At 37.2% G+C, this 24,185-nt stretch overlaps 1 protein-coding gene across 1 annotated transcript in view; it reads left to right on the top strand.

Annotated features, from left to right (window-relative positions):
* Window positions 1–24,185, top strand: part of ATP9A (ATPase phospholipid transporting 9A) — a 165,092-nt gene that overhangs the window by 1,051 nt on the left and 139,856 nt on the right. The window lies entirely within an intron of this gene.

Genomic DNA, 24,185 nt, shown 5'->3' with positions numbered 1-24,185 from the left:
ATTCGCAGCCTCCCTTCCCCCTGCTCAGTGCTAGGCAGGCAGAAAAGCCGTCAAGACCTGGCCTGCCAACGGATAGGCTCTATTTTATTCAACATAAATGATTATTATTAATTAATAATAGTGGTTACTAACAAGTGCGCAGGCAGTCTCTACTGAGCCCCACTCCTGTAGAAACCAATCGTTTTTGCGTTTAAAAGATTATTCTCCGTTTCATCTCCTGGGAGAGGGGGATGGAATGAGTTGCGGATTCCTATCATTTCCTATCACTATACCGGGGAAATAATTGTATGAGGACCCACCCGGATCAGTTCCCCCTGGTGCCCTCTGCCCCATCGCCCCATGTAGAGGGTGGTGTTGCGGTGTTGCAAGGGGAGGTGCCAGCTCGGAGGTGAGTTGTTGGACCTGCCCCGGTTTCCACACCCAGCACGGTGGTGCTTTTTCTTTTTCTCCAAACAAGTGGCTTTGGGAGGCACACCCTGGCTCTTGGGTCTGGTGTTTCCATTCTTTGCAAAGGTGTCCCTTTACCCACATAGGAGCTTCCTGTGGGTGAATCTATGACAAAATACCGATCCATAGGGGAAGGAAGTGTTCCTGAGTAACGAGTTAATGCACTCCTCTAACTGTGGAGTAACTTTGTTTCCGGATTCATTTGAAACATGTTGACAGACAAACCCAACTTAAAGTGGGAACATCATCATCATCTTCATCTTCTCCCACTTCTCCCTACATTTTCCTTCTCCTCCTCCTTAAAAAAAACCTGACTTTGAAGAAATCACCTTTTTGTTCCCCCTTTTTCGTTCCTCACAAAAAACCCCAAAGGAACAAAACGACAAGGACCACAAGAAATCAGACACTTTATTGATCTTATTGGCTTGATGACCATATTGGGAAACATCTGATGAAAGATTTTTGTTTGTACAGGACTACAACACTGACAATAGCATTGGATATCTAGAATGTCAGAGCTGAAAGAGAATATAGAACATAGAATGTTAGAGCAGGAAAGTATTAGACATGATTTAGCCCAACCCCCTCATTTTATTAGAGCTGGAAATTAAGAGCTGCACATGTGGTTAGTTAGAGTTGGGCCTTGGAATCTAGGTGTGTTGTCTGATGTCCAGTCCCCGATCTCTAAAGTTATCTGTGGTCTGCTGTCATAGGCCTTGAGCATTTGCCAGCAGCTTCTTTAAGGCCTCAAGTAGCCTCCTTTCCTTCTGTAACACTTCAGACAGGACTCTACTGATTTCTTATGGGGAAGAATGCATGGGCTGGAGAGGAAAAATGTAGCAAAACTCTGTTGTGAACCTGTGCTTTCTCTGTGTATTGGTCTTAGTCTTATATACCTGTCTTGAACATGGTGACAAATAGCCACAATTAGCTTTTAAGCCTTTCACTCTCAAACTCTTAGGTCACAGCTTATTAAAATTTATATATTTAAGTGCTTGCCTTCATATATGTAAATTGAGCTCAGATACACCTATTTGCATTTGTATTTGACTCAGTAATTACATATTAGGAAAGTTACCTTCCCAATCCTGTTTTGCTTATGCCGAATTAATTTTTTCACATGCATACACACTTTTGGTTATGATATGAAGGTGGACGTTCTTGCATATGGAAAGATTTTTAGCAGCATTTAGAGAGTTTTCATGAAATGGCATGATTAAGAACTATAGGTTATAAAAAGGGATGTTATGTAATAGATATCTTGTAATATCCAAAATAATTCTGTCATGGCCATGTTGAATTAGAAATTAAAAACATTCTCCTTAGAATGGTCTTGTAATATGAATACCATTATCCCCCTTTTACAGGTGAGTCATGGAGGTTCCTGGAAGTGCTATAACTTCTTCATTGTCACACTGGCAGGTGATTAGTAGAGCCAGGATCCTGAGGGTGATATTCTGACTTTAGAATGCGTTCCCCCACTATACCCTGTTGCCTCCAAATGAAAAATGATGGACAACTGCATGGCACTCATGCACTTTATGGTCCAGCTTGAAGTTTCTCACATGACATTTTGTTTTCTTCTTCTGTGCTTAGGCACAGGCTAGTCCCCAAGCACTCCTTTCTTGCCTGTTTGCCTCTTACAATTCTTTGTTGTTGTTCGGTTGTGTATAATTCTTCATAACCCTGTGGACCATACTATCCATGGGGTTTTCTTGGCAAAGATACTAGAGTGGTTTTCCTTTTCCTTCTCTGTTGAATTAAGGCAAATAGAGGTTAAATGACTTGCTCAGGGGTCATGAAGCTAATAAGCTTCTGAGGCTGTATTTAAATTCAGGTGTTCCTGACTCCAGCCAGCACTCTACACTGAGCCATCTAGCTGTCCGGTTTAGAATCCTTCAAAGCTAAGTGTAAAAGGCGTCTCCTTCATGAGGCCTTTGCTGATCTCTACCCAGCTGCTAGTGCCTTGAGCCCCTTAAAAAAAAAGCCAACAAAAATTTTGTTGTTTAATTTTGTATATATATTTGTATATAATTTTATTTTTCATATCCTCATATATGTTCATGTTGCCTGCCCCAATGGAATGTAAATGACGCTCTTTGAGGACAAGGACCATTTCATTTTGTCTTTGCATCCCTGGTGTTTAGTCAGAGTAGGAGCTTAATACTTGTTGATTAGTGTGTTAAGATAAATGCAAAATAATTTTCCATGTCTTTTTGTAGAAATAAATGATTATCATCAATTTTAGTTAATTTTCCTATTTGGAGGAATGAAGGGAAAAGAGGTGGGAGAAGCTATGTGATAACTTTGAAACAAAGATTGGAAAATGCAAGGCTATGTCTGCAATCAGCACTAGGTAAATACCGGTGATGTGAAACAGCTGCCTACCTACTTGTTATGCAGAACTCCAGGTGAGTCAGATATTCCTACAACATACTCGGGATGACCTTTACAAATTTTATTAACTCTTTCAGGCCTCAGGTGTACCATTTATTGCACTTTGGCATTAATTTCCCAAGTCTTTGGAAAGAGCCATTGTGCATCTCTTTAAGGTTACCTTGTTTACTCTGCAAAAGTAAATTAGAGTGTGAGAATCCAACTACCAGAGTTGTTAAGTTAATCAGCTTCTCCTTGGAGTCTCCTCTGTGGCTTCAGTGAAACTGATATATAGAAGGCAGATACCAAGAGAAGAGAAAAGAATAAAACAAGTTGTAGCCCAGGTGAATCCTACTACTGATTTATCTTCCCAGGAATAATCCTAAATTGACAATAATAGCTCTTATTTATAAAGTTCTTAGCTACAGAGAGCTGGATACAAATAAAAATGGTCTATAGGATGTTAGAGATCAAGATAAGTAGGGATAGATCCCTAATTGCCCTTGATGAATTCAAATCAGATCCAGACAAACTATATCTGGGTACTGAAAAAGATGGTAGAAGTGACTCCTGTGTCCATCCCTTCTCTCCCCTGACCCCCAGCCAATTTTGAAAGATTGTGGGGAAAGGGAAAGATGTTTTCAATGGAAAGAAGAACAAGTGTCCTCATCTTCACAAAATGGAAGAGATAAATTTAGGACTTCTTTACTGAAGAGAGGCAATGTGGAATAGGAGATGTAAGCTGACCTCAAAGCCAGGAAGACCTGAGTTCAAATGATGCTTTGGACACTAAATGGCTTTGGGACTCTGGGCAAATCACTTAACTTTTCATTGCTGTAGGCAACTCTCTTCTTCTTCTTCCTTTTTTTTTTTTTTTGCTGAGGCAGTCAGGGTTAAGTGACTTGCCCAGGGTCACACAGCTATTAAGTGTTAAGTGTCTGAGGCTGGATTTGAACTCAGCTCCTCTTGATTCCAAGGCTGGAACTCTATCCACTGTGTCACTTAGCTGCCTGGAACTCTCTTAAGATAAGGGTTCTTAACCTTTCTTGTGTCACAGATCCTTTTATGAAGGCTATAGGCCTCTTCTCAGAATAATATTTTAAAATACATAAAATAAAATTAATAGATTACAAAGGAAACCAATTATATTGAATTAAAGATGTAATTCTTTCCCCACACAAATTCACAGATCCTTTCCCCCTGAAATTTATCCATGACCGCTTTACCATCCACGGACCCCTATGTTAACAGCCTTTCTCCTAAGACTATAAATTGGAGAGAAGATGCTAGCCTTCATTGGATTTAAGAATAGAAAGAATTTCCTCATCTAGGAGTTCCCTATACCTATGAAATAATAGCTCCAATCTCTCTTCCTATCTCTAGTATAGGTGCCCTGGGCTTGGATAAAGACATGCTTCTGAAATTTGTAAATGGTCAGGGGTCTGCCTACAAGAAACAACTCATAAAATGATCACAGAATTCCAAAAAATGTCAGTTGGCTAGAACATTGGGATAAACCTAACAAGATGGAATCTAAATAAGAATAAATGTAAAGTCTTATGTTTGGGTTTAAAATTAAACTACATGGTAAAAAAGGTGTGGCTATACAGGAGTTTGTCTGAAAAAGATCTTGGGGTTTTAGTGGTCTGAAAGCTCAATAAGTCAACAGGGTAACACAGAAGTTAAAAAATAAAGCTAATGTGATTTTAGGCTACATGTGTCAAGAGTGAGGGTAGTCATAGACCTTTGATATTCAGCACGGCAGACTGCATCTGGAGTTTGTGTTAATTTCTGAATGGTAAATTTTAGGAAAGATGTTGACAAGCTGGATAGTGCTCAGACAAGGGGTGATCAGGATGGTGAAGATTCCTGAGCTTATGCTACATTGAGGATAGGTTGACAGAAATGGGAATATTTTGCCTAGAGAAGACAGGATAGTTATCTTCAAGTATTTGAAAGGCTGTCATGTGAAAGAGGGATTAAACTTGTTCTGCTTTGGCCCCAGAGGGCAGAATTTAGAGCAATGGGTGGAAGGTGATGAAAGGTAGATTTATGCTTCATTGGAAGAAAAACTTCCTAATAATTAGAGTCATTCAGAAGGGGTATCTTGGGGAGGCTGTGGATTCCTTCTGGCTTTGAGGCAAAGACTAGATGCCTACCTGTGTTGTGGGGGAAAATTATTTTTCAATTATGGAGATTCATGGTTTCTGGGGTTCCTTCCAACTCTGAAATTATGCAGGCAAGGGTTTCAGAGGTAGAAAGGACCTGAAAGATCATCATATCCAACCGCTCATTTTACATAAAAGGAAACTGATGGGAAGGTCATAGAGGTGGTAAGCATTCAGATAGGAATCAATTGTTAAGGGCCTGTTATGTGTCAGATGCTTTATGAAATCCATGGGTATACAAATGGAAAAAAAAAGAATCCTTACTCTCTAAGAGCCTGTATTATAGAGCCAGAATTAAAACCCAGGTGCTCTGACTCCAAATCCAGTGTTCTTATCACTACTGAGCTGATTATAGGGAGAAATAGCTTAGATGGAGGGGAGGGGAATGTAACATGTAAACAGGTTGTGTGTGTGTGTGTGTGTGTGTGTGTGTGTGTATATGTGTGAGACACACACACACACACACACACAGACAATTAGAGGAGTAGGGAGAAAGTTCTAACAACTAGAGAGGGTGTAGAAAAAGCTACCTTGTGGGATGTGGCCCATGAGTTGCACCTTGAAGGAAGTTAAGGATACTAAGACCTAGAAGTAATGAAGGAGAACAATTAAGGCATGGGGTATATACTTTGCAGAATTTAAAACAACAAAATCAACAACACAGAGGCAGAGGATAGCATACTGAGCTGGAGAAAAAACTGTACATAGGTCAGTTTGGTTGCAATATATGAAGGGAAGAACATTCAATAATCTTGAAAATGTAGTCTGGAGACAGATTGTGAAGGGCTTTAATAGTCGAGTTTGGAGTTTATGTTTAACTCTAGAGGCAGTGGGAAGCTACTGAATTTTCTGGGAGTACAGAATGATGTGGTCAGACACATATTTTAGGAAAAATTATTTTGGCAGCTAGATGAAGGATGCTTTGGAGAGGGGAGAAACTGCTTGCAGAAACCAATTAGCAGCCTCTTGAAGTCGTTCAGGTGAGAGGTGATAAAGAATCTGAACTAGGGGAAGTAGCCCTGTGAGTGGAGTGAAGAGGATGGATGTAAGACATGTAGGCCAGGTAGAATTGACTGGTCTTAGTAATTGGATAAGGAGGGTAAGGGAGATGGAAGAGTCAAAGATAAGATTATAAGGTTGAGGAGCTGGGTGACTGGAAGTATGGTGGTACCTTTAATGGACATAGGGAACTTTGGAAGAGAGATCGAGTTTTGGGGGATAGGGTGGAAGGGGTGGCATGATGTTGGGCTCCATTTTGGACGTGTTGATTTTGCCTGTTAATTGAAATGTTCGTTAGGGAGTGATATGGGGCTGGAGCTTAGGAGAGATGGGTTGGATATGTTTATCTGGGAGTCATCTGCATTGAGATAATAACCAGAGGTGATGAGATTACCATGAGTAAGTTTTAGAAAGAGAGACTGAGCCTTGGGGAATACTCATTGTTAGGGGGTGAGACATCCATAATGATGTAGTAAAGGAGAGAAAGTAAGAGTAGTCAGACAGTCAAGAGACCCAAGAGAGCAGCAGTTTGACAACAATAACAACTCAAGGCCAGTGGCATGAGTTTTGTTTAGGGACTAGGAACTTAAATTAAACATTTTTTCAATTAATAAAATCTATTTTCTCTCCCTTTTATCTCCCCATCCTTTGAAAGAGAAAGAAAAATAAAGCCCTTATAATAAATATGCATAATCAAATGAAACAAATTCATACAAAAAAAATGTCTCACTCTGAACCATGAGTCCTTCCCCTATGTCAGTAGATGAGTGCTTCATCATGAGGCCTTTGCAATTGTGTTGATCAGAGTTGTTAAGTCTTTCAAGGTTGTTTATTTTTATATTGTTGTTATTGTATAAATTGTTCTCCTGGTTCTTGTGTTCTCCCTTGCTGCGTCAGTTCATACAGGTCCAGAACTTAAATTTATCCTATTGTTTGCTGTGTGGCCTGGATTCCTCTGTAAGACGTTTTTGTGAAGTAGCAGCTACAACTCTCCCAAACAAAAAAGTTTTATCAAACATCCCAATCACTGTAATTTTCTGGGAGCCAGGGAACTCCAATGCCTTTGGTGTGTACTCCAAAGCAACTCTATATTCCCTTCTTTGTTGAGAATTGAATGGTTGGGGGAAAAAAATCTTCACATCCTACAAACATGATTTTGAAGTGGTATTTTACCAGTATAGCATATCAGAATTTGGAATTGATGAATTATTCTGTTTTCAACAGAAGAAAAGAATAAACATGGAAATACAAAATTGCTAATCAGGATGCAATTCTTGGTAACTGTGGTTGGAATTGACAGTGAAACTTCAGGTAGATTATCTCACTAATTATAATTATAGCTCATACTTACATGATACTTTACTCCTCTAAAGTGCTTTCCTTACAGTCCTAGGACATAGGAAATACAAATGTTATTACCATTTTACAGATGATGAAATGGGAGCTCATCTAGGAGGGCACAGCTTTTAAGTATTAGACCCTGGTGACTGAAAAAACCAATCTTTTCACTATCCTTTGGCTGCCTTTTTACTAGATCACTGATTTGTAGTGTAGTTCTTACATATTTCTTTAGGTTCAGGCTGAAAGGGAGATGAAAGATGGCACACATGGTCAGTGGCGATCTATTCTGTGGGGTTTATGGGGCCTACACTTTGCCAAAATGATCCTTTGTGTCCAAAGCTATACTTTCTAAGGATGGAGCGAGCAAAATGTCTTCACTCTATTGGGATTCAAGGCCTGTCCACGGTGCTCTATTCTTGAATCCCAATCTTTAGTAATCTCTTGCTTCCTGAAACTCTCAGACTACTTTGACTTTTCCCATGCAGAGCATGTTCTCTTTGTATAAGTACATATTTTACCTGACTTGTTGGATTGTCAGTTTCTTGGGCAAGGATTTGTTATTTTTCCATCTAGGAATCTGAGCACAGTGCATTGGAAAAAGGCACTTAGTATAGATTAGTTTTAAATGGCCTTTTAGGTAAAAACTCTTAGAAATTTAAGACCTGGCGGGGACCTAAGAGACCACCCCCTTATTCTTCAGATGAGGTGTCTGAAACCCAGAAAGAGAGAGTGTCTTGTCTAATTCTATTTTTCCAACTCCATCTTGACCTCCTTTCCATGTCCTTCTGCTCTAAGTACACACTTGGGGGGCAGCTAGATGGTGAAGTAGATAGAGCACCAGCTCTGGAGTCAGGAGGAACTGAGTTCAAATCTGGCCTTAGACACTTGACACTAGCTGTGTGACCCTGGGCAGGTCACTTAACCCCAGTTGCCTTAAAAAATGTGAAAAAAAAATCATGCATTTGGGAAATGGGCACAAACTGTTATTGCCCTCCAAACCAAGGTGATATTTGAAGAGGTGTGTTGCTTAGTGTATAGAGCCTTGAAGTCGGGGTCAGGAAGACCTGGGCTTCAGTCCCACATGACACACTAGTTGTGATCTTGGACAAGTCACTTAATGTTTTCTGAGCCCCAGTTTCTTCCTGTGTAAAATGGGGGTAGTAGTAGTACCTGCTGTGATTGCTGGAGGATCAAGTGAGATAACATATGTAAAGGGCTTTACAGACCTTTAATTAAAATAGAAATATGAATTATTACTACATGTAATATTAAAAAGAAAAAAAACCCTATTTTACTCAGTTGAACTGAGAACTGTGCTACCGTCTAAGAATTTGCTAGTAGTCTCAGTCAGTACAGCTTGAACCATTCTTGTTACTCTTGATTTAGCTTAGTGAAAGGAAGATGAACATCTTGAAATGTTCTAGGAAAGTAGGACTATTGCCATTTTTAGCCTCCTAGATACTTTATTTTTTTTCCCCTGACTCTATGGTCAATAACATATAGGATATACTGGGAGGTAAGAAAGAGGTTATGGGAGAAAGTGAGTACTGAACATTCTATATTTAGACAGTTGACTTTTTTTTTCTTTTCAAAAATAAATTTGTAGTGATATATTTTGGTTTTACATACATTAACTACATTTCCCTTTGTGTGTATCTCTCTCTCCTCCCAAAGGACCATCCCATATAACAGATTTTATTTATTTTTTTTGGCAAGGCAATGGGGGGGAGGGGTTAGTGTCTTGCCCAGGGTCACATAGCTAATGAGTACCATGTGTCTAAGGCCAGATTTGAACTCAGGTCCTCTTGACTCTATCCACTGTGCCACCTCGTTGCCCCTATTACAGATTTTTTTAAGAACAAAAAGAAAAAGAAAAAAAATCAGTCAGTAAAGCTGATTAATGCATTAAAAAATTACCCATCATATGCAACATTCCACACCAATGGATCTCTCACCTCTACAAGGTATGGGAGGAGGTGTCTTCTTATATCTTCCCTTTGGGACTGTGCTTGTTTTTTGTGATTTTGCAGCATTCAGTTATGTTGTGGTTTTCCTTTCCATTTGCTTTGTTGTAGTCATTGTGTATATTGTTTTCTTGACTCTGCTGACTTCACTCTATATCAGTTTGTACAAGACTTTCCATGCTTCTCTGTAGTCCTTATATTTGGCATTTCCATTACATTCATGTACTATAATTTGTGTAGCCATTCCCAATCTGCATATACTTTGTTTCCTGTTCTTTGCTACCACCAAAAAAAATGTGGATTATAAATTTATGTTTTGGTATATATGAGAACTTTATTTTTATCAATAACCTCATTGGAGTAGAAGAATCTCTGCGTCAAAGGTATGGAAATTTTAGCTATTTTATTTGCAAAATTCCAAAGTAGTTGTACTAATTCATTGTTTAACCAACAATGTACTAATGTGCCTATTTTCCCACAACCCCCTTCAGTACTGACTTTTCCCATCTTTTGTCATTATTGCCAATTTTCTGGTTGTGGGGTGAAAGAAACCTCAGGGTTGTTTTTATTTCTGTTAATATTAGCGATTTGGAGCATTCTTTACATAGTTACTGTTTGTTTATGGCCTTGACCATTTATCTATTGGCTTTTGTTGACTATTAAATTACATTTTCTAGCCGTCTCCTTAGCATGCTGTTGGCTATCCAGCTACCATCCTCATCCTCATCTTGTTTCCACTGGTACCTTGTAACCCTCCCTTTGTCAACAGGCAATCACAACATCACAAAGACTTAAGTGAAAACCAGGTTTATTACAAGAGAAATGAACATGCATGTGGAATCCAAAGCGTTCAGCACAGTCCTTACAGAAGTTTGCTAAATATGACAGTACAACAAAAGGAGGAGGAGAAAACAGGAAGGAGTGTGGCATGGGAGGGGAGAGGTGCAGTAACCTCTCCCAAAGGGGAGGAGTAAGGTGATGGCACAAGCTGCATTCTTTTCCCTTGGGAACTGCTAGACCATGAAGATAGAAGGGTCTACTTATCTGCAAAGAACCCTAGCTGCACAAGCATTTTTCCCAGCCTGGCACAGACTGGCTGACACCTGTCTTGCCTCCGAAGGACACACAGGGAATCCAGCTTGTGGTGCAAACAACAAATTATGTCAGCTGGGGGGTGGGACTTTGTCCTTGACACATTCAGGGTCTCCTGAATGCTCTGGGTCCACTGTTTTGGAAAATATGGCAACTAAAAAAAACCAAACATAACCAAGTTCTGGGGAACCCTTAACGGCCCTTAACATCTTATATGTCCAAGCTCTGGTACCTTGTACTCTGCCCGTGGATCTTCAAGTTCTGATGCATGAGCTGGCTACGCTGGCTTCCTTTAAGTCCCAATTAAAATCTCATCTTCCACTGGAAGCCTTTTACTTAGTTCTAGTCTTTTCCATTTTAAAATTATTTTATCCCTCCTGTAGCTTGTTTGTATGTGTTTGTTTACTTGTCTTTCCTTTTAGATTGTAAACTCCTGAGGGCAGGGCCCGTCTTTTGCCTCTTTTTGTATCCCTGGCCCTTAGCACAGTCCCTGCCACATAGTTGGTACTTAATAAATGTTTATTGACTGGCATATAATGTTTGCTTTAAAGAATAAAAAACTGCTTCTACTCTTTGTAATTAGTACATTAAAATACCCACAGTGCTATAAGTTTTTAAAATTTATTGATTGTAACAATATTTACTTTTTAAAAGTGTTATTCTTACCTTTTTTCACCACTTTCAGTTTTATTAATGTGTTTTGTTTTTACATTATATTACAGATTACTTCTAGGGAGAGTATATTCCTCATTGAATTGTTTTTTAACAAATAAAAATAGTTAAGTGCAATTGACTTACAGAATGACTTCATTTGACAGCATATACAGCATTCTATACCCCACTCCCTACCTGAATGAGGAAAGTGAGTTTTTGTTGTTCTCTGAGACCAAGGTTGGTAATTGCAATGAATCTCCATTCAGCTCCCTTTTGGTGGTGTTCTTGTATACATTCATTTAGTCATTTTGTCTACTACTTTTTGTTAACATAGGATTTCATAGTTTTGGGCATTGAATAATACATTGTCCTATGTATTAAAATGATTCTGATTATTAGTCTAAAAATATTAAACTGTTGCTCAGAGGAAAAATAAATAAGATAATCTGCCAGTGCTTTGATACACAGTTGTGTTCTGTTTTACAAAGTCTTTGATAAAAATATGATATGTAGATTGTTGCATTTACCAAATTGGATGAAAGCCTAAAATCACAGTATTTTGCATGCTGTAGTAAATTAGCACTAATCTCAGGTTGGAGACCTAAAGTTCTGGCTCAGTTAGACACTTTCTAAGCTCTGGGGCAAATTATATCACTTCTCTGGTCCTCAGTTTCCAGATTTGTAAAATGAAGAAATGACACCAATTCATTATAATTTTACTGATTGTGTCAGGGATGTTGTATGATAAGTACTTTGTAGATCTTAAGCAGATATAGAAATGTACTGTATTAATTTTTTATCTTTTAAACTAAAAGAGTAATTATGTTATCTAAGTTGCATTTCTAAGGACCCATATAAATCCTCAGCTTCCCCACCTGTAAAATGAGGAGACTTGACTAGGTGATGTCTTAAAAGTTTATTCAGATACAGAATTTATAGTCCATGGTGGGAGAAAGAAAAGAAACTGTCAAATTTGAGGAAAAATGGAAGGAATTCTATTTCCTTTACCAGAATTTAAGTAACTCTGCTGTACAGTTGTGTGGTATTCTTTGTTGAAAGCCAGCCTGCTTTTCAAGAGTTAGGTCATGAAATCCTAGAAAGGAATAGAGTCTAACAGGAAAGGAAGTTGCTGTATAAACACTGCCTTCTTTGTGAAGAGGTCCCAGATATTATGTTTTGACATCATACTTTTAGTAAACCTGGGGTAGATCTGTTATGACAAAAGATGAAGTTGTATTTAGTTAAGTCATTACACTGGCACGAAGGTGTCCTCAGCACAGCCTTGTCACTTGTCCTTTTACCGTACCTTGTCTCCTTTAATACACCAGTTGAACCAGAAATTCCTGTTTGGATTGTTAGACTTAAGTATCATTTAGATGGTTTACTTAGTGGGTGTGTGGAGAATGCCAGTAAAATTCATAATGGAGGAAAGGATGGAGAGAGGAAGGAAATTTTCTCCTAACATTTTGATAGCTTTTTTGTATTAATACCATAACCCTTTCTTTTAAAGAGCTGTTTGAGAATTCTCAAAAGATTTTCTTTAGATGGTTTGCAAATTGGGATTCTGTGTTTAATCACATGGTAGGAAGCAATGCAATTCAGACTTTTAGCCAAATGAAAATCACTTTCCTCAAGTTTGGTTTCAGATAGATTCCATGCACCTTAACTGGATAATTATTTCCATGTGTCCCTTCCTGTTAATAGACTTACAGTAGTTATTCATGAATTGCTACCAAAACCTGCTGTTTTCAGTCAGTTGTTTATGTTTTCAATTTCTGAATTATTTTTGTGTGAGATAATAAAATCATTTAAATTTGGAGAGACATAGCAGAGGTATATTCAGTCATGTAATGTAGCTCAAATTTATCCTTATCAAATTTGAATTGTTTTCCAACTTCCTTTTAGACTAGATGCTTTCAGATGGGGAGACATGGCTGAATGACTGGATTAGGAAGAGTTCAGTGCTTTGGAGAGACACAGAAGCATAGTACATTGTTTCCTTCAGGGTAATTAGAAGAGACCAAGAATAGTTTCTGTTGTCTCTCCGGGTATTTCCTTACACTGTATAACTGGTATTAGTTGAACAACCTTATAAATAGAATAGAAGTAGAGAGGTAAGTACAGGCATGAAGAAAACCTAGCCCAAACCCTGGGACTGGATATGTTCCTCAAAACTTTAAACTTCATTTTTAGCTAGAGGAGAGCACTGAAGAGGTGGTATTTCAAAAGGGTCTTAAAAGATTCCAGTAGGCAGAGATGTAGAGGGTATGCTTACCAAGTATTCCAGAATCCTCAGAGGGAAGATCCTGTAGGGATAGATTTGGGAACAGACAGTATGACTTAGTGGAAAGAGCACTGGTTACAGAGTCAGAACCTGAATTCAGATCCAACTTTTTGATTGCTACCTGTGTGACTTTAGACATCATTTCATTATTGTTATTATTATTATTGTTGTTGTTTTTGGGTTAGGCAGTGGGGTTAAGTGACTTGCCCAGGGTCACACAGCTAGTAAGTGTTATGTGTCTGAGGCTGGATTTGAACTCAGGTTCTTCTGAATCCAGGAGCAGTACTCTATCCACCATGCCGCCTAGTTGCCCCTCATTATTTGTAAAAGAAGGTAACTGAGCTGGATGGCCTCTGAAGCCAAGTGTCACTATGGATAGATTACTGGGCCTGGAGTCAGGAAGACCTGAGTTCCAATCCCATTTCAGATATGTCTTAGCTACGTGAACTTGGGCAAGTCACTTAAAAAACCTTTGCCTCAGTTTCCTCAACTGTAAAATGGGGATAATAATAACATTTATCTTCTAGGGTTGTTATTGTGAGGCTCACATGAGATATTTGTAAAGTGTTTTTACTATATAATTGCTAGTTATCACTACTATTACTGCTACTACTGTAACCTGGATGGTTCAGTGGGGGTTTTGGGTATGTTTGGTAGGTGGTGATGTTCATTTGTTTTAGTTATGTCTAACTCTTTGTGATCCCATTTGAAGTTTTGTTGGCGATGATACTGGAGTGGTTTGCCGTTTCCTTCTCTAGCTCATTTTGCAGATGAGGAAACTGAGGGCAATAGGGTTAAATGACTTGCCCAGAGTCATATAGCTATTGAATATCTGAGGCTAGATTTGAACTCAGGTCTTTCTGACTTTGGGCCTGGTGCTTTATCCACTGCTCTGCCTAGTAGCAACTTCTGGGAAAATATATATAAATATATATACACATATATATATACACATCTCTCTATATCCATCTGTCCATCTGTCTATCCATCCATCCATCCATCCATCTATCTATCTGTAAAGTTAGAAGCTTTCCTTACCTTCTTTCCCTGTACTCTGTTGGTTAGTTCACATTTAGAATATCATGTTCAGTTCTCAGGACCACACTTTTTTTTTTTTGAGGCAGTCAGTGTTAAGTGACTTGCCCAGGGTCACACAACTATTAAGTGAGGGGATTTCAACTTCTGCCCTCCTGACTTCAGGGCTGCTGCTCTATCAACTGTGCCACCTAGCTGCCCCCCAACCACACTTTAAAGACATTGACAAGCTGTTGAGTTAGGTCAGGATGGTGTGTGGACTTAAAATTATGTTATATGAAAAATAGTTGAAGGAACTAGAGATTTTAGCCTGTCAATGAAAAGAGAGAGAGAGAGAGAGAGAGAGAGTGTGTGTGTGTGTGTGTGTGTGTGTGTGTGTGTGTGTGTGTGTGTGTATGTGAAGGGAGAGTACATAATCAGTCTTGTATTATTTTAAAGACTCTCATGTGCAATGAAGATTCGTTTTATTCCTTGTAACTATAGAAAGAACCAAGACCTGTGGGTGGGTGCTATAGGTATTCAGATTTTGGCTCAATATAAGGAAAACCTTTTTTTTTAAAAAATAATAATCAGAGCTGTCTAAACATGAAATAGGATCCTTTATGAGTTCCCCATCAGTAAGGAGTAATTAAGTAGAGGTGCATGACCACCTGTTAGTGGTGCTGAAGAGGAGATTTTTGTATCATAACACAAATAGGTAATAGTTTGAGAGCTGAAAGGCATGTTAAAAGTAATCTAATACAATCCTCTCAGTTTTTAGATCAGGAAATTGCAGCCAAGAGGTTCAGGAAGTGCCTAGGGTCATCCACATAATAAACAGCAAAGCTGGAATTTAAACCCACGTCTTTTAACTCTACATAGAGTGTTCTTTCTACTCAACTGACCTCTCAAGGTAGGAAGTTAGAATAGGTAAATTTCAGATCCCTTCCAACTATTGAAGTTCTATGCTTCCATCCAGGGAGCTGTCCAACTTCCTTATATAAGGAAACATTTCATATCATTTTATGACTGCTTGTCACTTTCTTCTACTTAGTAAACTTATTCTTTTTTTTTGTTTTGGTTGGGCAAGGGGGGTCACACAGCTAGTAATTGTTATGTGTCTGAGGCCGGATTTGAACTCAGGTCCTCCTGAATCCAGGGCCAGTGCTCTATCCACTCTGCCACCTAGCTCCCCCCCCCCCAGTTAAACTTATTCTTATTTTGTAATTTATTGAATATGGGATTGCTTTTCATCATCCTAGAAATACTGCAGAGAATTTTAAGTAAATGAGTAAACTGATTCATAGTGTAATGACTTTCTTACCCATAGTAGGTACTCAGTCAGTATTGAGTTGAATTGGATTGTGACTTGAAGCAGAAATGGTTATGTTGACATGTCATTTTGTGTAAGCCCTTTCAAGTCGCAGAATCTGAGTTTTGAGGACTTTGGCCATCTTATCCAACCTGTGCATTACAATCTACACATGTTCATCCAGCTTTTCAATTCAGTTCACTAAGTATGAATTAAGCATCTACTGAGTGCCAAGCCTTTGCTTGAAGATCTTCTGTGAAAGGGAGTCCACATCCTCTATGGGCAGCCTATGCCACTTTTGGATAGTTTTGATGATTAGGAAGTTTTTCCTTGCATGAAGACTAAATCATCTTCTCTGCAGCAGCCTCCCACTGTGTTCGGTTTTATGTCTCATTTGAAAACTTAAATACCTTACTTACATAATCATGACTACAGGTAATGAGTGTGTGGCATTTGTTATGGAAAATAACTGTGCAATAATTAAACTTCCATTATGAGATTGGTCTTGTAATCATAATAGTAGCTTACATTTATTCAAGGCTTTATGGTTTCAGAAGCACTTTCACATTATTTCATTTGAATCTCACAACCACCCTGTGAATAAGAAGAGCAAGTAATATTGTTATCATCCCATTTTACAGATGAAAAAAAAATGACGCCCAGAGAGAGGAAAGTGTCTTATTTAAGGTGACAAAGCTAGTAAGCAGCAGAGCTAGGATGCCAATCTAGGTCTTGGGACTTTGTGTCTAGTGCTTTTTTGGGGGCTGCTTTTTTATATCACTTTTATTTACAGATATGTTTTTGACCTCCCCAGAGAGCCATTTCTTATACCAAAGAATACAGAAGAGAGAGAGAAAAGTAGTTCAGCAAAACTAACCAAATACATCAGTGGTTTCTAACAGTATAAATAGAGTTCCATACTCATAGGTGTCCACTTCTGTGTAGAAAGGAGGGAGGTGCATTTTCTCTTCTCTTCTTTAGGACCAGCCTTAATGTTTATAATTACACAGTATTCAGTCTCATTTTATTTTTCATCATGTTTATATTGTTGCAGTCATTGTGTATGTTGTTTTCCTGGTTCTGCTTACTTTTTTCTTACTCCGTTCATACAAATCTTCCCATGCTTCTCCAAGCTGTTATAATCATCATTTCTTCTAAAAGTAACATTCCATTATGTTAATATAATTTAAGTTCTCTTTCTAATGTGCCCAAGAAAAAAACAACAGAGCTTTTTTCCCCAGGAAAAAAAATGCATTCTTTATTAGCTAGTATCCAGTCACCTGTCTTTTTCATTAGCATAGGGCTGACTCATTTAAAGGTAATCAAAAGGACATTCAGTGCATCTTCCCTTGCTGCAGGAGTTGAATTACATATTACAAATTGATATTGTGTCTGCCACAGGCTAAAGATTCTCTAATTGCTATAGCCTGTGACTCTCAAACCAACACTATATTGATCTCTTTAAAGCAGCCACAGTACCACATTTCTAATCCTGCTAGGCAATTTATATTTGTTGAGTTTGAGAATCATTTCTTTGAATTAGAGTAGTTGTGTGGTGCTAAATTACTTAGCTGAGAACTTGTGGCATTTCTGGGGCTCAGCCTAAGAAGTATGCATCCTCAGTAATAGGTACCTATCTGCATCAGAGTGAGGGCCATTGTGGCTGTAGAACCACACAAATTATGCCATCTACAAAAGTACTCTGAAATAACATTGAGATGGAATATTTTCCTGGGGAGTACTTTCATTTTCTTTTTTTTAAAATATTTTTCTTTTTTAGCATAACATTTTATTTCCACCCAATTACATGTAAGGACAATTTAAAAAATTTATTTTTAAAAATTTTGAGTTCCAAATTCTTCAACTTCCTACCCCCTGCCTGAGACAGTAAGCAGTTTGATAACAGGTTATACATGTGTGATTTTGCAAAACATATTTGCATATAAATCATGTTGTGAAAGAAGACAGACCTAAAAAAGAAAAAAAAAGTTAAAATAGTATGCTTCGATCTATATCAGTTCTTTCTCTGGATATGGATAATATTTTTTATCTTAAGTCCTTTGGAATTGTCTTGGATCATTGTATTGCTGAGAATAGCGAAATCATTCACAGTTGATAATCATACAGTGTTGCTGTTACTGTGTACAATGTGTTCTTGGTCTGCTCACTTCACTTTGCATCAGTTTGTGCAAGTCTTTCCAGTTTTTTGTGAAGCCATCCCACTCAGTACTTCTTATAGGACAATAGTATTCCATCACAATCACATACCACAACTTGTCTGGCCATTCTTCAATTAAAGGGCACCCCGTCTGCTATGTAGAGAGCTCCAAAAATATTTTTTGTACAAATAAGTCCCTTTAAAAAAAATAAAAAAAATTTTGATGCCTTTTTTTTTGGTGGCCATTATTTGTGCATATGCTGTCTACCTCTCAGCATAGAACTCTTCCTTGTAGCAAAGTAAACCAAAGGTCAGTTAGCAAAACTGATTTACTTAATGACATGTCTGAAATTACATGAAGTTTTCATACACTTCATCCCCTATCTCTCGACAGATATGAAGGTAGTATTTTTTGTTATGTCTTCTCCAGCAATGAGATGGGTTATTATGGTTACTTCAGAGCTTGGTTTGCTTATAATGTGCTTTTTGTTTGTGTTATTATATGCATTGTGTTTCCTGGTTCTCCTTACTTGTCTGTCATGGATTCATCCAAGTCTTTCCATTTTTATCTAAATTATTTATACTTATTATTCCTTAAGCTTGGTGACTTTTCTTTCAGATCTACCCTGCATGGGATTTTTTAAAAAAGGAATTTTTATTCATGTTTCTTGTTTTTACATAATCTGTATTTCTCAACATATCCCCCACCCCTTTACCCCCCCATCATTACCCTTGTAATAAAAAAGAAAGAGAAGGAGTAAAGGAGTCAACCAATCTACACATCCTCAGTGTTTGACAGTAGATGCCATATTCTGTACCTTTCTCATGAATATGTACACATTCTCACCTTTGCAGAAAAGGGGGCGAGGTAGTTCTTCTTATCTCTTCTTCCAGACTAAGCTTGTGATTACAAAGCATTACATATTTTTTCTTTCTGTTTATGCTGTTGTAGTTGTTGTTCTGCTTACTGTGTTGTGCATCAGTTTATATGTATTCTCGTCCTTCATATTCCCTCATTAATTACAGTGCAGTAATATTTCGTGATTTTCATGTACCATAATTTAGCCATTCTGCAATTGATTTGGTATGAAACTATTAACAGCATAAAGAAATCATGACTTACCTTTTCTTCCTGCCACCCAAAGGAACTTTTCCCATCCCCCTTTCCCCTCCTAAACAATAAAAGATATCTGATAAGGGATGTTATAACTCTTTTCCTACCTCCACCCCTAATTTACTACTGAGGCAATGGATTGCAATGCGACAGAAAGATTACTGGATTGGGAGTTAGGAAACCTATGTTTTAATCTTGACTGTGACTTCGGAGCTGTGGAACTTTGGTGAAGTCCTTTCATCAACTTTGGGCCTTGGTTTCCTCATCTCCAGAATGGGAGAATTGGATCAGATGATATCTAAGGCCCCTGTCAGTACTTAGAAGTCCTATGAAACTTGTAAACTTAAATCTGTTTTACATCTTATGGATCCTTGATGTCTAAGCTATATTCAGTATACCTTAACACAACAAACAAAACCCTGCCTTATTTCTTTCCCTTTACTCTTCCCCTCCCCCCCCCATCCTGAAAGTCACTGAAGCTAGAAGCAATCTACTTTAGAACATTTTTAGTCAGATAGATCCTGGTCTAAGTGAATTGCTACAGAGTTGTTATTATTAATAGATAGAAAAAAACATGGCATTTGCTTGGAAATCTAGTTATTTCAGTCACAACAGTCTCTTTAAATATTCTGTTATTATTTGGGAGAAGTGGAAACACCCTGGACTTAGGCGGTCCCCAGAATGAAAATAACCTTAGCCAGTGTTATTATTATTATTATCATTTATATGATCAAGATTATGTAGTTGTTTTCTTTCCTTTTTTTAATTGAATTCTCTTTTATTTTTAGATTGGCATTTTCTCCTTTCTACCTCCCCTGTCTTCCCCCCCATGGGAAAGCAAGAAAAACAGAACCTACCAATTTCTGCATTGGTCATGTCCAAATAAATATGTCTTAATCTGTACTCTTAGTCTGTCATCTCCCCATCAGATGAGATAGCATGTTTCATAATGAGTCCTCTGAAATTGTGGTTGCTTCCATTATGTTGATCAAAATTTCTAAGTCTTTCAAAGCTCATCTTTATGTTATTGGTTCTGTGTTCTCTTGGTTCTGTTTATCTCAGTGTATCAGTTCATACAAGTCATCCCAGGTTTCTTTGAATCTATCACCTTCATAATTTTTTATGGCACAATAGTATTCCCTCCTACTGCCTGATGTGGATTTCATGATCTCTAGCAACTCGTCATTCTGCAAGATGAGATCAACTCTGAAATACATATCTTTTCAGTACCTCTTGGGCTCCTCTCCCCTTCTGGTTGGAGAGAATGGGAGGGGGACATCTGGGAGCTCCCCTCAGACCCTCTGTCATATCCCACCGGTTTATCTCCTGGATTTCATCTTCTCCAGAAACTCATCATTCTGGAAGATGAATTTAACTAAGTCACACCTCCTATCAGATCTTTTCCCAATCCCCATGCCAAGTGTCCTTCCCACTCCTTTTCAGCTTCTTTTCATGTGTTATCTTTACCCATTATATTGTGAGTTCCTTGAGGGACTGTCTTGCATTTTTCTTTGTATCCCTAGCACTTAGCACAGCCTGGTAAATAGTAGGCAATTAATAAATGTTTATTGACTCTGGCCCTAGTGCCCCATCACATTCATATACCATAACTTGTTCAGCTATTTCCCAATGGGGGGTAGCTAAATGATGCAGTGGATAGAGCCCTTGGTTTGAAGTCAGGAAGACATCTTCCTGAGTTCAAATCTGGCCTCAGACACTTACTAGCTGTGTGACCCTGAGCAAGTCACTTAACCCTGTCGCTTTCAGTTCCTCATCTGTAAAATGAGCTGGAGAAGGAAATGACTGAAATGACATTTCCCAATTGATGGGCTCCCCCTTAATTCCTAATTCTTTGCTAGCACATAAAAAAGCTTCTACAAATATTTTTGTAAATATGGGTCCTTTTCCTTTTTTAATTTTTAATCTGTTTAGGGTTTACACCTTATAATGATGTTGCTGGTTTAAAGAATGAATGGTTTACTAACTATTTAGGCATAGTTCCAAATTTCTTTTCAGAATGACTGGACCAGATCACAATTTTATTAACTATGCATTAATGTACCTGTTTTCCCATACCTCTTCCAGCATTTATAATTTTCCTTTTTTGTCAACTTTGCCAATCTTATGTGTGTAAGGTGAAATCTCAGTTGTTTTATTTAATTTGCATTTCTCTAATTATTAGTGATTTTGAGCATTTTTTCCAGTTACTAATAAGTTAGATTTTTTCCTCTGAAAACTATTTATATCCTTTGACTATTTGTCAGATATATTTAAATCAAGTCCCTATATGTCTTAGAAATAAGAACATTATCAGAAAAACTTACTACAAAGATTTTCCTCCCCATTTATCTGCTTCTTTTCTAATTTTAGGTGCATTGATTTTGTTTGTACAAAATCTTTTTAAGTGTACGTGATCGTAATTTTCAATTTTACCTTTTGTGATCTTGTCAATTTTTTGTTTGGGTGAACTTTTCCCTTATCCATAGATCTGTCACATAATTTCTTCCCTGCTCCTCTAATTTTAGTTTATAATGTCACCATTTATGTCTAAATATACCCATTTAGAACTTATTTTGGCATGTGGTATGAGACATTGGTCTATATTTGTCCATACCGCTTTACAGTTTCTCCAACAGTTGTGTTAAATAATGAGTTCCTATCCCAACAGCAGGATTTTGGGGTTTATCAAACATAGGCTACTATGCTTATTGGATTCTCTATAATGTGTACTAAATCTTTTCTACTGGTCAACCTCTCTATTTCTTAACCAGTACCAAATTGTTTTGATAATTATTGCTTTGTAGTATAGTTTGAGATCTGGTACGGCTGGGCCCCCTTCCTTCTCACTTTTTTTTTTTTTCATAAATTCCCTTAATATTCTTGACCTTTTGTTCCTCTAGATGAATATTGTATTATTTTTCTATCTCTATAAAGTAATATTCTGGTAGTTTGGTCATGGTATTGAGTAAGGAAATTAATTTAGGTAATATTATAATTTTTATTATGTTGGCACAGTCTATTCCTGAACTATTAATGTTTCTCCAGTTATTTAGATATCTTTATTTCTGTAAAGAGTGTTTTGTAATTGTATGCATATATTTCCTGTTTGTGGCTTGGCAAGTAGACTCCTAAATTTTTTATGCTTTCTGTAGTCATTTTAAATGGAATTTTTCTGTCTTTTCTGGCTGAATTTTGTTCGTAGATATAGAAATGCTGATGATTTAAATAGGTTTATCTTATATCCTACAACTTGCTGAAATTTGTTGACTGTTTTGATTAGTTTTTCAGTTGACTCTCTAAGGTTCCCTAAGTAAACCACCATATCATCTGCAAAAGGTGTTAATTCTGTTTCCTATTTGTCTTTGTTTATTCCTTTGATTTTTTTTTCTTGTCTTATTGCATGAGCTAACATTTCTAGTACTATATTTTACAATGATGGTGATAATGGACGGTAATGGATGTCCTTGCTTTACTCTGATCTCACTGAAAAGACATGTAGCTTATTCATGTTACAGATAATTCTGGCTTTCACCTTTAGAAAATTACTGCTTGTCATATTATGGAGTGATCCTTATATTCTCCTGTTTTCTAGGTGTTTTTTTTTTAAAACAGGAATGAGTGTTTTATCTTGCCAGAAGCTTTTTTTGCATCTTTTGATGGAATTATATGACTTTTGTTGTTCTTGCTATTAATTTGGCCAGTTTTGTTTGTAGTTTTATTTATATTGAACAAAACCTACATTCTTGGTATAAATCCAGCTTAATAATAGTGGAGGATTGTGATGTTGTTGTAGTATCTTTGGTAATATTTTATTTAAAAATTTATCATCGATATACATTAGTGATATTGCTCTATAGTTTTTTCTATTTTGAATTTTCCTAGTTTAAGTATCAAGGCAATATTTGTATCATAGAAGGAATTTGACAGGACCTCTTCTTTTCCTGTTTTTTTTCCAAACCATTTATGTAGTATTGGAATTAATTTTTCTTTAAATGTTTGATAGAATTCTTTTGTAAGTCCATCTGGTCCTGAATTTTTTCCCTTTGGGAATTAATTTATGGCTTGTTCAATTTCATTTTCTAAGATTGGGTTAAGTTTTCTATTTCCTGATCTGTTAATCTGGGCCAATTTGTATTTTCATAAATATTCATCCATTTAATTAGGTTGTTAGTTTTATTGGCATATAATTTGGAAAAGTAGTTCCTACTAATTTTTTTCTTTGGTTACATTTGTAATTTAAAAAATTTTGATATCAGCAATTTAGTTTTCTTTTTTTTAAACTCCTAATTTTATTTATTAATTCAGTGGATGTTTGCTTTTAGTTTTGCTAATCTCTTTGAGTTTCAGGATTTCTATTTTAGTGTTAATTTGGTGTTTTTAATTTGTGGATTTTCTAGTTTTTTTTGGTTGAATGCACAATTCATTTCCTTCTCATCTTTTATTGATAAAAGTATTTAGAGATATAAATTTTCTCATCCCCCAAGTTTTGGTATGTTGTCTCATTTTTGTCAACATGTTTAGTGAAATAATTGATTGTTTCTATGAAGTTGTTTTTGGCAAAAAAAAAATCTTGTGAGGAATCAAGTACAAGTATTGCAGTGCACGGATAAGGAAACTGAGGCTCATAGATGTAAAGTAAGTTGCCCAGTTATGAAACTCTTAAGTGGAGCCTGGATTTGAACTCTTAAGTCCATCTGGCTGTTGGCATATTGGAAAGAGTATATTGTCTGGAGTCAGAGGACTTGGCTTCATGTCCTGACTTTGTTATTTATGGGCCCTGCAACTTTGGGCAAGTCACTTAACTTCACTGGGCCTCAGTTCAAGGATTTGGTTGGACTAGAAATTCTTTTTTTTTTTAATATAAATTTATTTATTTTTAGTTTTCAACATTCACTCCCACAAAGTTTTTGAATTCCAGATTTTCACCCCATCTCCCCCCTCCCCTCACCCCAAGATGGCATGCATTCTGAATATCCCTTCTCCTAGTCTGTTGGACTAGAAATTCTTTAAGGTTACTTCTGGTTCTAAATGTATGGTCCTATTAACTTTCTATTTAATTTTTTTCAAATATGTTTTATTGATGCCTTTTATTTTTATATCACTGTCCTTTCTGGATATTACTGCTCACAACCCTTTTGTGGAATTGAATTGGCTCATGTGCCAGTGAAAAATAGTTAGCAAAAGCAACAGATATAGTGTGACTAGTGACTGTGTTAGAAGATGTATGTAATATTCTGCCTTAGTTGTCCCTTTCTCTTTGTT

This window comes from Phascolarctos cinereus, unplaced genomic scaffold (assembly GCF_003287225.1).
Source record: "Phascolarctos cinereus isolate Bilbo 61053 unplaced genomic scaffold, phaCin_HiC Scaffold_2;HRSCAF=192, whole genome shotgun sequence".
Taxonomy (NCBI): domain Eukaryota; kingdom Metazoa; phylum Chordata; class Mammalia; order Diprotodontia; family Phascolarctidae; genus Phascolarctos; species Phascolarctos cinereus.
The sequence above is the reverse complement of the archived record's forward strand: the minus strand, read 5'-3'. Positions and strand labels throughout refer to the sequence as shown.